Below are 14,964 nucleotides of genomic sequence, written 5' to 3'. Positions count from 1 at the left end.
GGGCAAGCATATGGGAGTTTGTGTAATTTTTATTTGGATATTAATGGAAAGAACAATCACAGAAGGCTGGAAAAGAAGGCACTCTAGTTATGCTGGGATTAGCATTCTACTCACAATTCTACTCACAATTATGAGACTCCTTTTCATTGAATCTGAAGTTACATTATGACTAGTGTAACTTTTTAAAAGGCTGATATATGGCAACGACTTGATCAAAGCATTCTACCTTCTTTCCCTAAAGCACTAAATATTAGGGAAACTAAATATCTGGAATTGGAATCCTTACTATATCTGTTTTGTACCTGTGTATATCCCCATGGAATGGGAAAGGAGCTCAGAAAGAGAAGAGAACTAACATTTTATTTAGGACCTACTAAGTCCCAAGGACTTATAAATATTGTCCTCATTTAATCCAGAGAAACCTTCTGAATGAGGCACAATAAATCGTGTTTTATAAATCAAGAAATTAGGGCTTGTTGAATCATTTGCCCAAGGTTACAGTGTTTCTCATGCTTGAGTAAAAAGAATAAATCCCTTTATAAGAATCACCAAGAATATGTCAAGCTCTGGGTTTAAAACATATTGATCTAAGATACAAGTTATGAAAGCATCTTTTAGTTATAAATCACCACTGCAAAAAGAAAACTCTTATTTATGTAAGGGTAAACAATAATTTTAAATCTCATCATTGAACTGAAAACACACACACACACACACACACACACACACACACACCGCTCAAAATATAGGGAACTGAGAATAATGTCTTCAGACCCCTAGGTGTCCACAGACTCTTGAGAAACATTACGTTTTTACCATACTCATCATTTCAGGCATCAACAAAAGGGCTGAACAGTGCTCTATATCATCAAAAGTAGAATTTCAGATGGTTGAAACTCATTTTTAAGCTTACTGTCTGCAACCACAGATGAAAATCCATATTCCTGATCTCTAACTTGTATACAAACTTCCACAATATAAAGTTGTGCCTTTGCAAAGCTTTGTCAAAATAGGTCAGCCTCAGCAGATCAAAGTTAAGACACCCTTATACTGTTACACTTACAGGCCATTATTTTTGGCTCTGGTTTCCCCCAGGGTGTATCCTGCTCCCATGAGCATGTTCAACTGGTTTGAACAGTCTTGAGACATGCTGGCAAGTTGATCTCTCCCTCCCCCTCACAGTCCTACCTTGCTCTAGGCTTAGTTTAAAGAAACCGGTTACAACTGGCTCTCTACATATCTTACCCTTCAAGAGCAATTTCATATACAAATTCCAGGTTTCAACTCACATGATACAAGCTTAAATCTAAAAATAAATGGGTCCTTTCCAGCAGGAATTTCCTTCATCTCAGAAACTGCACCAACCACTTCAACAAAGATGTGATTTGGCAGTCTTCCAGGACTCCAATATGATCCCTGTTTGCACTGCTAGGGATAGATCTCACAGGTAAAAGCAAAAGATCTCCAAGTACAGATGGAAAATACATTGTGTAAATCACACACCAGGTCACGATCAATGCATTCTTCTGAGACTTTATCTTGAATATCTTTTGTAGACATTCATTAATAATTGTTTTAAGATCTATAATACCTTCAGAGATTAAACCCCATTAAACATCACAAAATGAGAATTATTTCTGATTGGGAACCCAGCCCCTTTCCCAATCGGGATTTCGTTTGCTCCCCTTTTAGACAATATAATTAATTCAAGTGAACTATGGACAAACTAGGTGAATTAACCTAGGAAATTAACGTTCTTAATGAGCACTTACTGCTTCTCAGGGACTATACTGGATGCTTTACCTACTTATCTCACTGAATCCTCAGTAATCCCATGAGGTAGTTGTTACTATGTAATCCTAAAAGCTACATTTTCACCTAGACAACCAAATACCGCAGGGCAGTGGGACCTCTAGAATCTCTGTTAGAGGGCCTCAGGAGCCACAATATTGAGAAATTATGGACTTGTCTTAAACTACACACAGGCAGCACACTGTTCTTAGACTGGATATTTAGTTATGGCAGCTCGGCTAAAAGTGATGTGGAAGGACTCAATGACCCCCCTCCCTGAGTCCTCCAGACTGACTTCCTGGTAGTATTGCTGCCCTGTGACGACACTAGAGATCAGCACTATGGGAGAAAGGATTCACCATGGATCTTAGATAACTTCAAGAATGAGTATATGATAAAAATGCATGTGATAAAAAAAAGATGTAGGGGAAAGTCTAAATTGCATTTTTCCAACAGGAAAGAGCTAGTCATGACACGAGAGATGTGAGATTTTTCTAGCAAAGTGGTTCATAGCCCCGAAGAGTGTGTTTTCAATTGCTTTCTTTGCATTACTGAAGGACTGACCTTCTGATTTAGGAGGTCTTCTCCACCCAAAATGTCTAAACATACCAGTTCAAATACATGGTGTAAGCAAAAAACGAAATCCAGGCTGTACATATTTTTTCTCCCACTAGTAAGAGCTGAGCCAGCTGGTCTGCTGTGCCTGCTTTGGCAGGGAAACTAGAAGCAAGCAAGTATCTGCAAGAGAAGCAGCAGTGTCAAGGTTCATACATGTCTGTTTATGCTATCGTTGGCTTTCAAGTCACATTGATTCGCATGTTAATACTGGAAACTTCACTAAATGATTACTACTGAAAAAAAAAATTGGGTTAAACACACTTCTTTGACCTCTTGCTAGGGAAAAGAATGAATATTAAATCAGTCCTATGTGCCATTTCATCTCTCGTAAACCCCGGCAGAGCAATTTACCAAAAAAAAAAAAAAAAAGTATAGCTATATTTCTTTCTTCCCTCGTTTTTTTTTTCCTTCCTTCCTTCCTTTCTTTCTTCCTAAATTAACAGAGGCCTAAACAATAAATTTGTCTTCCAAATAAATCTGTTTGTACTGTTTAGTTAAGATGAAACTAACAAAATGTTTTTTCCCTTAATACTAACCTCCAGTCAGGGACTGAGTTGTTTTCAGTTGGGGTGTGTTTGTTTTTAACTGGTGTGAGTCTGCAGTCCTTTAGGACTTAAACTGATATGAGACACGTCACGGGAGGTACTAGATAGTGGGAGTCCCAGGCTTGGGGAAGGTTGAAGCTTGCGAGGCCATATCTCCTCTTTGCTTTCTACCAGCCAGAGCTTCACTTCCTGTAATTCTTTTCTAATGTGCTTTTTTGCCCTTTTGCAAGTGTTGGCCAAAAATGTCAAGATTGCTGGCTATCTCAATCCCAAAATATCCATGACCTTGAACAGAACATACATGATTTCTTTTTAAAAGGGAAATGGCAAAATTGATGGCAAACTTCTTTATAAAATTTTTTCTTCCCAGGGAATAATTGCTATCTTGAAAGAACCCAGCAAAAATGTTCTGCTTTATTGGGGAATCCAAATTCTAATTTTAATAAGATTCAGTTAAATCAACCAGCTGACAAATATCAAGTTCACTGCTTCTAGGTTGAGTTACAAATTAGATTCCTAACCTCCCTTCCCTCTCCTCTGTCTCCTCACATATGAGCCAACTGTAAAATAAGAAACTTACAAATGCTTATCTCTTCAAGCAAACTCTCAAGGATAGTTGAACCTTCACCAGAAAAGACAGGCAAATCTGATGTGAGAAAGATGAGGTTGCTGCGCACTTAGAAATACATAAGGTATCACACCAGGAGCTGGTCCTGGAAAAGATTTTGAAGTGTGTGCATTTGTGCGCATTTCCCTATTGTTTCTGGTCTACACTTTCTAACCCACTTGAGAGCAGCCCCTCCCTGCTGCTTAGCTGCTGCACCAGTTTCCTCCACTCCAACCACTCAACCTTCTCAAAGCTACTCTTTTTTTTAAAATTTTTTTATTGTTATGTTAATCACCATATATTACATCATTAGTTTTTGGTGCAGTGTTCCATGATTCATTGTTTGTTCATAACACCCAGTGCTCCATGCAGAACATGCCCTCCTCAATACCCATCACCAGGCTAACCCATCCCCCTACCCCCCTCCCCTCTATAACCCTCAGTTGGTTTTTCAGAGTCCATCATCTCTCATGGTTCGTCTCCCCCTCTGACATACTCCCCTTTTCTTCCTCTCCTGTTATCTTCTTCTTTTTCTTTTTTCTTAAAATATGTTGCGTTATTTGTTTCAGAAGTACAGATCTGTGATTCAACAGTCTTGCACAATTCACAGCGCTCACCATAGCACATACCCTCCCCAATGTCTATCACCCAGCCACCCCATCCCTCCCACCCCCAAACACTCCAGTAACACTCCGTTTGTTTCCTGAGATTAAGAATTCCTCATATCAGTGAGGTCATGTGATACATGTCTTTCTCTGATTGACTTATTTCACTCAGCATAACACCCTCCAGTTCCATCCACGTCGTTGCAAATGGCAAGATCTCATTCCTTTTGATGGCTGCATAATATTCCATTGTGTATATATACTACAGCGACTGCAGAAAGTTTGCAGTCTATGCCACAGTTGGGTCAGGCCAAGTAAATTCGCTAATCTCATGAGTGTATGCTGAAGATGGGTAAACAAAAGACCTTTCCTTTGTTAAATGAACTTTAGGCCTCCTTGTAGGGGGTTGGGACATAGTGGCAGAACGGGCAGAGAATTCCCTCTAGTACTCTCAAGGCTGACTTCTATGATTAGTTTTATTCCAGGCCCAGCAATGGCAATGAGTGTATAAACACGTCCCACACAATTTGCAGTTGAGAAAATTTTGTGTTTTGTGACACTTGTACTTTGCAAGTTTCATTTCCCTAGCAGAGTACAAACACCTACTAAATTGTCTTTCCTTGAAAATAATAATAGTAAATCATTTTGCCAAAATGTTTTTACAGCTGTCAACCTCACAACAACCTGTGAGGTGGATGGAGATGACCTTGTTTCCCAATTCTACAGATTGTGAAATCAATGCCCAGAGAAGTTGAGGATGATGTTAAGGGTCAAAGAGCCCAAGCAGTCTCAGAAGTCTTTCCTTTGCACCAGTGGTTTCAAATGGTGCATGGTTCAATGACATCAAAATCAGATTCTTGGATCCCACCTCTAAGAGGTCTGGCATAGACCTGGGAATCTACATGTTTGTAAAGGGTTCACTAGTGATGCTGGTGCTCAGACAGGTTCACCCTAATCAGGTAATAATAACTAGGCAGGTAAGTAGAGGAAATGCTGACATAGCATGGTGTCTCCTGTGATCATCCCTTCAATCAGTGATATGTTCAATTGGATGGGGTCCTGAATAGAACCCAGACCTATAGGGTGTTAAATAGAGATATAAAGAAAGCAGAGAATCCAGATTTGGGGAAGGAGCAGAAAACCGAAGATTAATTCCAAATTTGTAGTCTAGAGTTTTGTCTATGACAACATGAATCCAGTACACCAAAGGGAGGAGTCCAGAGTTGCTGCTGACCCTGTGGATCACTTACACAGAGCTAGTGTAGAAAAGCTGGGAAAGCCATTCCTTCCAGAAACCCAGAGAGGCACCCTGGAGGACTGAAAGCTCTCCTTTGATCCACCCTGTGGAGCCACTTAAAATCTGGAAAGCAGAGAACGTTCTTCTTCATGCCAATGTTTTGACAAACATAAAATTTCAAACCAGCTATTGGATTGTGTTAGATGTGAAATGCAAAGGTGACGCTAAGAATAAAAGGCACTCGGCAGCAAGGAATCACCTGCAAGGTGGCTTATCCCATCAATTTACAGGGTGTCTTTAGTTCCGTGGAGAAATCTGATTAAGAACAAGGGATGTGAGGGGTGCCTGGGTGGCCCAGTCGGTTGGGTGTCTGCCTTCGGCTCAGGCCATGATCCCAGGTTCCTGGGATTGAGCCCAGTGTCAGGCTCTCTGCTCAGTGGGGAGTCTGCTTCTCCTTCTCCCTCTGCCTGCTGTTCTCCCTGCCTGTGCTCTCTCTTTCTCTCTCTGTCAAATAAATAAATAAAAATCTAAAAAAAAAGAAAAGAAAAAAAAAAAGAACAAGGGATGTGGCACCAGACAGCCAGGGTTCAAATCTTGGTACTATGACTTACTAGTGTGAAACTAGACCAAGTTACTTTACCTCTCTGACCCTCAGTTTCTCCATGTCATGAGGATTAAATGGGCTAATCTAGAGCAGTAGCAGGCACTTAGTAAATGCTATTTATTAGCTATTACAATTACTATCTTTAGTTCTTAAGGGCAATAAAATAACAATAGAATATTTGGTGTTTCCATTTTAATGAGATGCACATAATCACCAAATCTGTCAGTTAGTGTTCTCTGGTAACAAACACTAGAAATCTACTCTGGCTAACAAAAGCCAAAAAAGGAGTTGATTGGAAGAATAGAAAGAAAAGCTGAAGAACGAGGATTTTGAAGAACCATAATGACTGCATTATATCAGATGCTGTGTTACTCACTTAAGGTTCAAATTCCAGAGCATTAGTTGGCTTGGTTGGGGGTCATGTGCCCATCCCCTGCCCAGGAGATAATGAGACATTCTAATTGAAACTCCCACTAATACTCCAAGGGTAAGTGAGTAAAATCAAGGTACTGTTACAAGATGGAGAAATTCATGCTAGGCAGGAAAAGAGGACAGATGTCCACCATCTAACCATCTGGTTATATTCAAAATGGTCTTTTATACAACAGTTGGTTGGAATCTATTTACATTTTGCCTCAGATATCAAGATATGTGTGATAAAGTCCTCTGGGTAGCCCCAAAAGGACGCCAGTTTAACCCACAAGGTGCCAGAAACATTTTTATTCTCTAGCCCAAGCTCCTCAAGGATTCTTAAACTTGACCTTATCTAAGACCTTCCCTTTCAACCCAGTGTAAGTATTGAGGAAAGCAGGTTTAGGAGCATACAGACCACATAAAGTTCCCAGAGGCTGGCCATATTAATTCCATATTAATATAGTAAGCAAATAATGCCTCTCCCCCCAAAATAGGAGGGGGTGAGCAAGGCTGAATTCTGTGCCTTGCTGGAAAAAGCAACAGAAGCTTCCAAAAAATATATAAAGTTTTCAAAAAGTTAAAACTTGACTCATACAAATAAGAACTGAATATATATCAAAGGTTTTATTCAACTTAGTAATGAACAAAAAAAAACTAGGAAAACAGTAAAACTGGTGTACAGAGATTTTGAGGAACTGGGTATTTATAAACACTTTGAGGAAGAATGTTAGAATATGATTCCTAGGTTAGATATTAAACTGGTGAATGTCTTACAGGAAAATGAAACCATAACCACCATAACCTCTGGGCTACCTTTTATACCACAGAAACATTTGCATCTTGACTGGAAACAAATCCCTAAATTAACATGTAACTTCCCAAGTCTGAGCCATTAATCAATAGTAAGTACTTCGAGTCTCAAATACAGGTGCATTTCCCAAAGATGTTTCAGGAATCTCTGATGGTGGGTTAGGGCTTATGAAGCACTGCCCTGTATGAGGAGGAGGAGACATTTATTTCCAAGCTCTGGATAATTTTTCGTAACAAGGGGATGTCAACAGGGAGCAAGGACTCAGCGGGAGAAGCAAAAATGGCAAGGCGAGGCCTCTGTGAGGATCTCACAGGTTGAAGAGGTCTATGTCCAGTGGCAGGGGACAAAAGGGGAAGCCTTTCTTTATACAAGGAGTTCCTATATCAGGTTTCTTTAAAGAAGAACCATAATGAATATTTGTAATGGTGACAAGTCATAGTGCATGCCTCACGAATAAAGAAAACACCAAAAGGCCTGTGTGGATTACAGATTAGAATAATTGCATTTATTAAGATGTTTTGGTTGGTTAAATATCCTTGTTGTGTGTCCCATGCCACACAAAGTTTACTGTCTATTAAATTAATATTTAGGCTTCTGTTCCTTTCTGGAAATAGAAAACATTTTTATTTCTCAGCTCATTAGTTTTTGAAATTCCTAAAAATCAATTTTCTGTCTCTTAAGTCTTATAATTCAAGGACAAAGCAGCAGAATTCCAACAATATCTGTTTTAAAACTACCATTATAACTTCATTATCCTAAAACAAAAGTGTCTTCATTTTTAGGAAGTCACATTGGGAAGGACATAAAAATGGACTGGATTTTTATTTTCTAGGATTACTTTCTTCTCCCATTATTTGACACAGGGAATGGATTAGATAACCTCTATAATCCCTTGATATTATCATAGTCCCAAGATTCTACAGTAACTAGATTTGCCAAATGCTCATATAACATATTTCAGTGACGGGTCATTAAAAGTTATACATTGTGGCAGATTTCAGCAATTCATCTTTTAAATGTCCTGTCACCAATGCATTTTAAAATATAAAATATGTGTGAGAACACTTACTACACCCTGCCCACTAAATTACGGGCAACTTTAAGAGCTGGGATCCTGCCATCTTGTCCAAATGTAAGGCTAAAAAGGTGCTTAGCACATAATAGCTGCTCAATAAACATTTCTTTGATTGAATTAGATGAGTATTGTTAAATATCAAGTGAGAGAGATTTTGATTGGAAAAATTGGTAAAATTATTGTGTTGGTCTCCCCAAAATTGAAAAACACTCTATGAGAATCTTTTCCCATTTGTGAATAGTTTATGTTTTAGAATATGAAAAAGAAAAGAAAGAAAACAGAATCCTTTATTGTGAATTTCTGCATCACAGGTAAAGCAATGGCTCAAATGTCCCTGGCAGGATAAGAAGTCTATAGTATTCGTTAAGATGTTTCTTCCGCAACTTTCAGAGTATCTAAATTATTTTTTACTATGTTAACATCTCTTTTCTTCTGGTCATTATCTGCAACTATCGTAAAATGCTGAAGATTTTTGTTGTTCTGTTTTTGTTGTTTTTGTTGTCAAAAAGTATCAAATAATTAATTCCTAACCCTTTGGGTCACCGTTTTTGGAAAAAATTTTATGCTCCTCTTTTAAAGCTATCTTAAGTTCTGTTTCAATATGTTTTCAAAAGTGCCTTTTGGGGGGCCCTTTCAAAATTAAAAGCAGATGGTGAGAAAGTTCTTTGTCAGACACCAAACTATAAAATTGCCGGCGGTTTAACTGCAGTTAGGGAAAATAACATTTCATGTTAAAAGCTGACTTCCAGGAAAATTATTCCATTCTGTTTGGAAAAGGACTGTCAGAATTTGTGCTGATGGGCACATGTGGTAAAATTGTAATCTATCTCTTTTCTTATTTTTACAAGGGGGGTGTAGAGCAGGAAACTGAAGAAAATGTGTTTTTGGATCTCTAGAAAAGTTCCTACTCCATTCATCCAATGAATGCTATTTCCATCTTCTAAGACACTGTTCCAAAACCTGGTGATACTTAGTGAACTAGATACACAAGTGCCCAGCCCTGAAGACTTTACAGCTTGTAGGTGAGACAGACCAAAAATATAATTATGGATTATGATAAGTAACATGAAGGAGATAAAAAAAAAAGTTCATGATAGGTAGCAGTGGGGAAGAGTGGGGAACTAACAACAGCAGTGGGGAACTAACAACAAAAAACAGGCTTAAAAAAGAGAATTTACTGACCTGTTTGGGACCAAGTCTAAATTCCTTAGTCTAACAGCTCAGAGTCATTCCAGAACATTTCTTCAGCCCACCTCCCATCTCTGCTTTCCTCACTGAGGAAGTCATCCATAGGCTCCACACACCCCATCACCAAACCCCACAGACACACATAAACAAATGCACTCCCATTCACCACCATAACTACTATCCAACAATCTAGGGAAAGAGAGAGGTCTCTTCCAAAAGCTCTCAATAGATGGAAAGGAGCTTTTCTTTCTCAGAAAACCTAATGAATGTCTTCTTACATCTCCTTAGCTCTAACTGGGTTAGAGGCCTATTCCTGAACCAATACTATGGCCAGGGCAATGGAATATGCTTATTGTCTCAAGCCAATTCAGACCTCACCTGGGGTCCATCCCACCTAATCCACAAACTTAAAAGTGGGATAAGAATGAAATTCTAGAAGAAAACTGGATCCCTCTTTTGCCAAAAGAAGGGCGGATGGAGGTTGGGTGCAAAACAACGCAAGCCTCCGTAAGAGGGCGGCATTTAACCTGAAAGCTGAAGAAGCCAGCCATGTGATAAGTCAGTGAGGCAAGGTTCCATGCACTGGGAATTGCAAGTGAAAATGTCCAAGGCAGAAAAGAGCTTGGCATGTTCAAGGGACAGAGAAGTGTAGGTATTTCTAAAATAGATCATTACTAGGCTCTGATGATGTAATCAATAACTCTTCTCTAACTTCCTAAGATAACTGAGTGGAAACGTCATTTCCCCAGGAACCTGTCTACCTTTGGTCTGCTTTTCCATATTCAGATATTTTCCCTACTATAATGAATACCTTTACATGAGCTATTTCACTAATATAAGACCATAATATGGCATAAAATGTCACAAGCGGTATAATTAAATAATTCTATATAAATTTCATATTTGATAGTTATTCAGTTAAAATTAGGGAGTACGTCCGAGTGAGGAAATTTTCCTTGAGTTAGTTGGTGAAGATTTGCTTGAATTATAGGGTTAGCAGCAGCAAATACAATTGCTCTTCTAAAATGTACAGTAAACTGAGAATAAACAGTATGCCAAGTTTTACTTTCAATGCTGTATTATGAGTTAAGCTGAAACTGAGAATTTTCAATTATTGTTTAGTTGACTTCTGAAATTGCCTTATATGAGAATCTGGTGTAGCTCAGTGGAAAGAATTGGACTAATTTTGAAATCAGATGGGGCCTCCATTTCAGTTCAGCCACTTAGTAGTTGTTTGATTCTAAGCAAGTTAGTTAAGCTGTCAGAGCCACAGTTTGATCGGCATTTTACTACTAGTAAAAGAGTATACCAATACCATCCTCAGAAGTGTTTTGAAGATTAATAACATAATGTACATGACAGTATCCAGTAAAATATGCTCAATAGAATATGCTCAGTAAATGTGACGGTTTCTTCTCCCTTTCTTTGGTAATCTTAACTTGAAATAATGGTCACCAAGTAAGGAAAAACTAAATTAAGTAAAATGCATTTCTTCTGGCATGAAGATACTAATTATTGGATAGTTTTAAGAACAACTTAGCTTTCAGGGTACATACTGATGAGTTTCCCAAGTAACAACATACAAGTATTTATTTGACTCCAGCAATTTTTAGAATCAGTTGTACTAATGTAATTGGTGCTGGGATTTATTAAGGCCTTAATGACCCACACCTAAAGTAGATTTTAAATTCCTATAATCTGAACTATTGTCTGCAATGATGACAAAAAATCTGCAAATAAAGGAGAGTGGATAAAGGAAGAAATTATTAATTCTTGTACTTTTTGGAAGAAACTGAGTTTCTCAGAATTATTTTGCCACTTCAAAGCTCTGATGGAGATTATTAGGAGTGAAATGCTGGAAGGAAGGAAGGTTAAGGCTTTCAGTTAACTGTTGGAAATAATCACTTCTGGATCTTGGTTAAATAGCCCTCCTTCCCACTCCCCACCAACCCTTTTGAGAACCAGCCTTTGCTGGAAGCCTCTCAAAAGGCAGGATGAGAGAAAGGAAAATGGAGAAAGGAAGAAGGGAGGAAGTAGACCTTTCTCTCTTCCCATCAACCTAAAAAATTGCCTTCCCATTGTTTTTAGCCAACCCATTATCCATTTCCATTCAGGCTTCCTGAAGAGAGGGCATGGCTCTATTTTTTTCCTTCTTCTTTTTAAAAATTTTATTAAAAATGCATTTCCCCTACACTCCCACCAAAAGTATAAGCATTTGAAGTAGAAAGTTAAAGTCCTACCTAATCTCACCTCCCAGAAAAATCTATCTGAGGCAAAACTTTTTGGTCTTTTTACTTTGAATATCATAAAGAGATAGATGATACAAATGATGGATAGCTAGATAAAATAAATATAAAATGCATAGTTATGAGGAGATCAAACAGTTCTTTAGCCTACATTTTTCCACTTAGCAAAGATATCCTTGTACATCAATATTCATTCATTAATTATTTGACAAAAATTGTTTGAGTTCCCACTACACACTAGGTCCTGTACTAGGTATGTGGAATAAACATACATTTAGATCACTTAATCTTCATATCAAATAAAACAAATTATTTAAATTCAAACTGATGACTTGATCTTGCCTTATGTAAATTTTGTTTTGTTGACTTCAGGGACCTTAAGTTGATTCTTACTTGATGTGGGCCAATGTAGTTTAGAAAAGAAAGACTTCCTCTGAGGCCCCAGCATCAGTCAGGAATCCAACAGAACCACTGGCATTACATCCTCAGAAACAGTATTATCATCTTGTATATCCCCCAACCAAGAGCAAATGGATCCTGTTTTATTACCACTTTTCCCTAACTGAAAGGTTAGAGGGGTAGAAAGGGCAGATCCATTGCAACACTCCTAGCTCATAGACTTCACTTGTCTTAGGATTTCCTGGTCCACCTTTGAATTTTAGAGACAAATAAGAAAGGAAGCACAGTCTAAAAAGTCAAAACACTTGGGTGACTGGGTGGCTCAGTCATTAATTGACTGCCTTCGGCTCAGGTCATGATCCTAGGGTCCCGGGATCGAGTCCCACATTGGGCTCCCTGCTCAGCGGGGAGTCTGCTTCTCCCTCTCCCTCTGCCTGCAGCTCCCCCTGCTTGTGCTCTCTCTCGCTGTCTCTCTCTCTCTCAAATAAATAAAATCTTAAAAAAAAAGTTAAAACACTTGATTGCAAAACTTCGGAGCTAAATAGTAAAAAAAAAAATCAGGTAGTTCCAGTCTTTCTATAAGAAGACCTACAAATGACAACAGACATCCTGATAATTTACATATTCATATTAAATGTATTAAATCATATTTCCTCATTAGCCTTTATGCTCGCTCGAGATTACAGAGCAAGACAACTGAGCCTGTAGCATTCCTAACCATATCCCCCTCCTATAGAAGCTATTTGGTGATGGAGTCAGGACTTAAACCCAGAAAGTCCAAGGCTAGATAACAAAGCTCTTACCTACTATTACCTTCTCTTGCCACTTAGAACTGGTGACCTCTGTACATTTTACCTCCTTAAATCTCAGTTTCTGAATCCAAAAAGTAATTCTTCCGTCATGAGGTTATTATAATAATTACTGATCATGCCTGGATAATACTTTATCTAGAACTTTAAAGAATCTGAGATTTTACCCTACTTACATGTTAACAAGTTTGTGATGGATGCCAGCAGCAGACATGAGACTCCTGAGTCAGAGCAAAGGACAATTTATTACTCAGAGCAATAACAGTACCAGAATATCAGCATTTGCCCCAGTTTCCTGAGTCCTGATACACAGGGTGATGCCAAGAAAGCTAGATGTCACCTACACATGCTGTAGGTTGTTCTACAGGAGAAGAACCTCACATTTAGTGAACCCAACTATTTTATAATGGGCACTAAATCTGACTTCTGAGCAGGTTTTTTGTATGAACATTTGTTTCCATGTCTCCTGGGTAAAGACCTAGGAGTAAGATTGTTGGGTCATGTGGTAAGTGTATGTACCAATACCCTTGAAGATAGTCAGGAACAAAAGCAAGCAGTGCCTCTTCTCAAAAGTCATGGGAAAATGTGAGTAATGTTAGATGGCATACAGTAGGTGTTTGATAAAAAGTAGTCATTATTGTCAAAAATTTTATCTCCTATAACTAGGCCTGGACAAGGTATTGGGTCATTTATTCATTCCAGAGAAAGAATTAAGGATCTTGAAAGAATGTTCCTTCCTACCTGCTTTCATTCCTCTAAGTTGAATTCATCATTGTAATGGGAGATACCCATAAAATAAAATCTAGGAGATCCCAGTTATAGAATCAAAAGATAATGCTTACCATGTTAATAGGGCTGCTTACCTGACACTGGCTTTCTGCAATACTGCCCAATTTAGAACTGTTTAGTCAAGTGACATAGTTGAGGATTTCTATGATTACAAGTTACAAGCTTTAGCTCAAGCCATACTCATATTCTTCTATTCCCAACTTCCTGTAGAGAGCAAGCTTCTTTCTGTTCATGCCTAGGAGCTCCAGTCTGCTCATGATCTTCCATTTCTGCCCTACAAATTTTAGACATGTTTAGCCTGCTCATATAGTTGTATAAGCCAATTTCCTGTAGAAGTTTCTCTCTATATATGTATATCGATATACATACATAAATATACATACTACTAGTTACGCTTCTCTGGATAAATGCTGAATGATACAGAATTTAGTACCAGACATGGTCCTAGAGGAATGGAATTTAAGTTGAGTTCTCTGAATCTGTCCTGGATTTTCTGGAATTGGTTCTCTAATCTGATTAAATTTAAGGGCACTAAAGATCCTACTTCCACTGATAAAATGGGCATGGGTAAAGAGGGCTGATAAGGAGAGGGTAGAGATGAAGAAGGCAATTTGGCGGCTCAAGGCACAGGCTGCAAACTGCAAGGGGCATGATCACACAGACTCTCTTGGAATCTCTCAGTACCAATTCACACCTTACCCCACATTTTTCCTTCTCTGGGGCCTGCAAATCCTGAGTCTACTAAGATTTGCAGAATGATATGATTTGCTTCTTGAATCCCTCCCTGCAGGCACTTAAGCAGGTAACTCATTCTGTTAAGTTTGTTACCAAACCCCAATCTAACTTCCATCTCCCCAGATTGGTGAAATCTCTTCCATCTTCTTCCACTCTTACCAGCTTCTTAGTATTCCTTTATTTTAGTGGTATGTTAGAAAAGAAAAAAGATAAAATATAATATGTGTTCCATCAATGCTGTTCAACTGGAATCCCAAATTATTATTTTAGATGTGTTTCAGGACTGACCATTTTCTTATCAACATTAGAATGTACTTATATAGAGATCTGAAATTTTAACTACATTTCCAGTTGCTTGCTCTTTCTTGTTTGTTTGTTTGTTTGTTTTTTGTATGCTTGCTGTTAGCAGGTGACAAAGGGATTATACTATTGTGCACCGAAATTACTCCCGTCAGATGACTTCCTTGCATGTTATGTGGAGGAAATTCATT

The sequence above is a fragment of the Eumetopias jubatus genome, unplaced genomic scaffold (assembly GCF_037043125.1).
Source record: "Eumetopias jubatus isolate StellerSeaLion01/CBP00866 unplaced genomic scaffold, mEumJub1_p1.0 scaffold_3, whole genome shotgun sequence".
Taxonomy (NCBI): Eukaryota; Metazoa; Chordata; class Mammalia; order Carnivora; family Otariidae; genus Eumetopias; species Eumetopias jubatus.
This window is presented reverse-complemented; position numbering follows the sequence as displayed.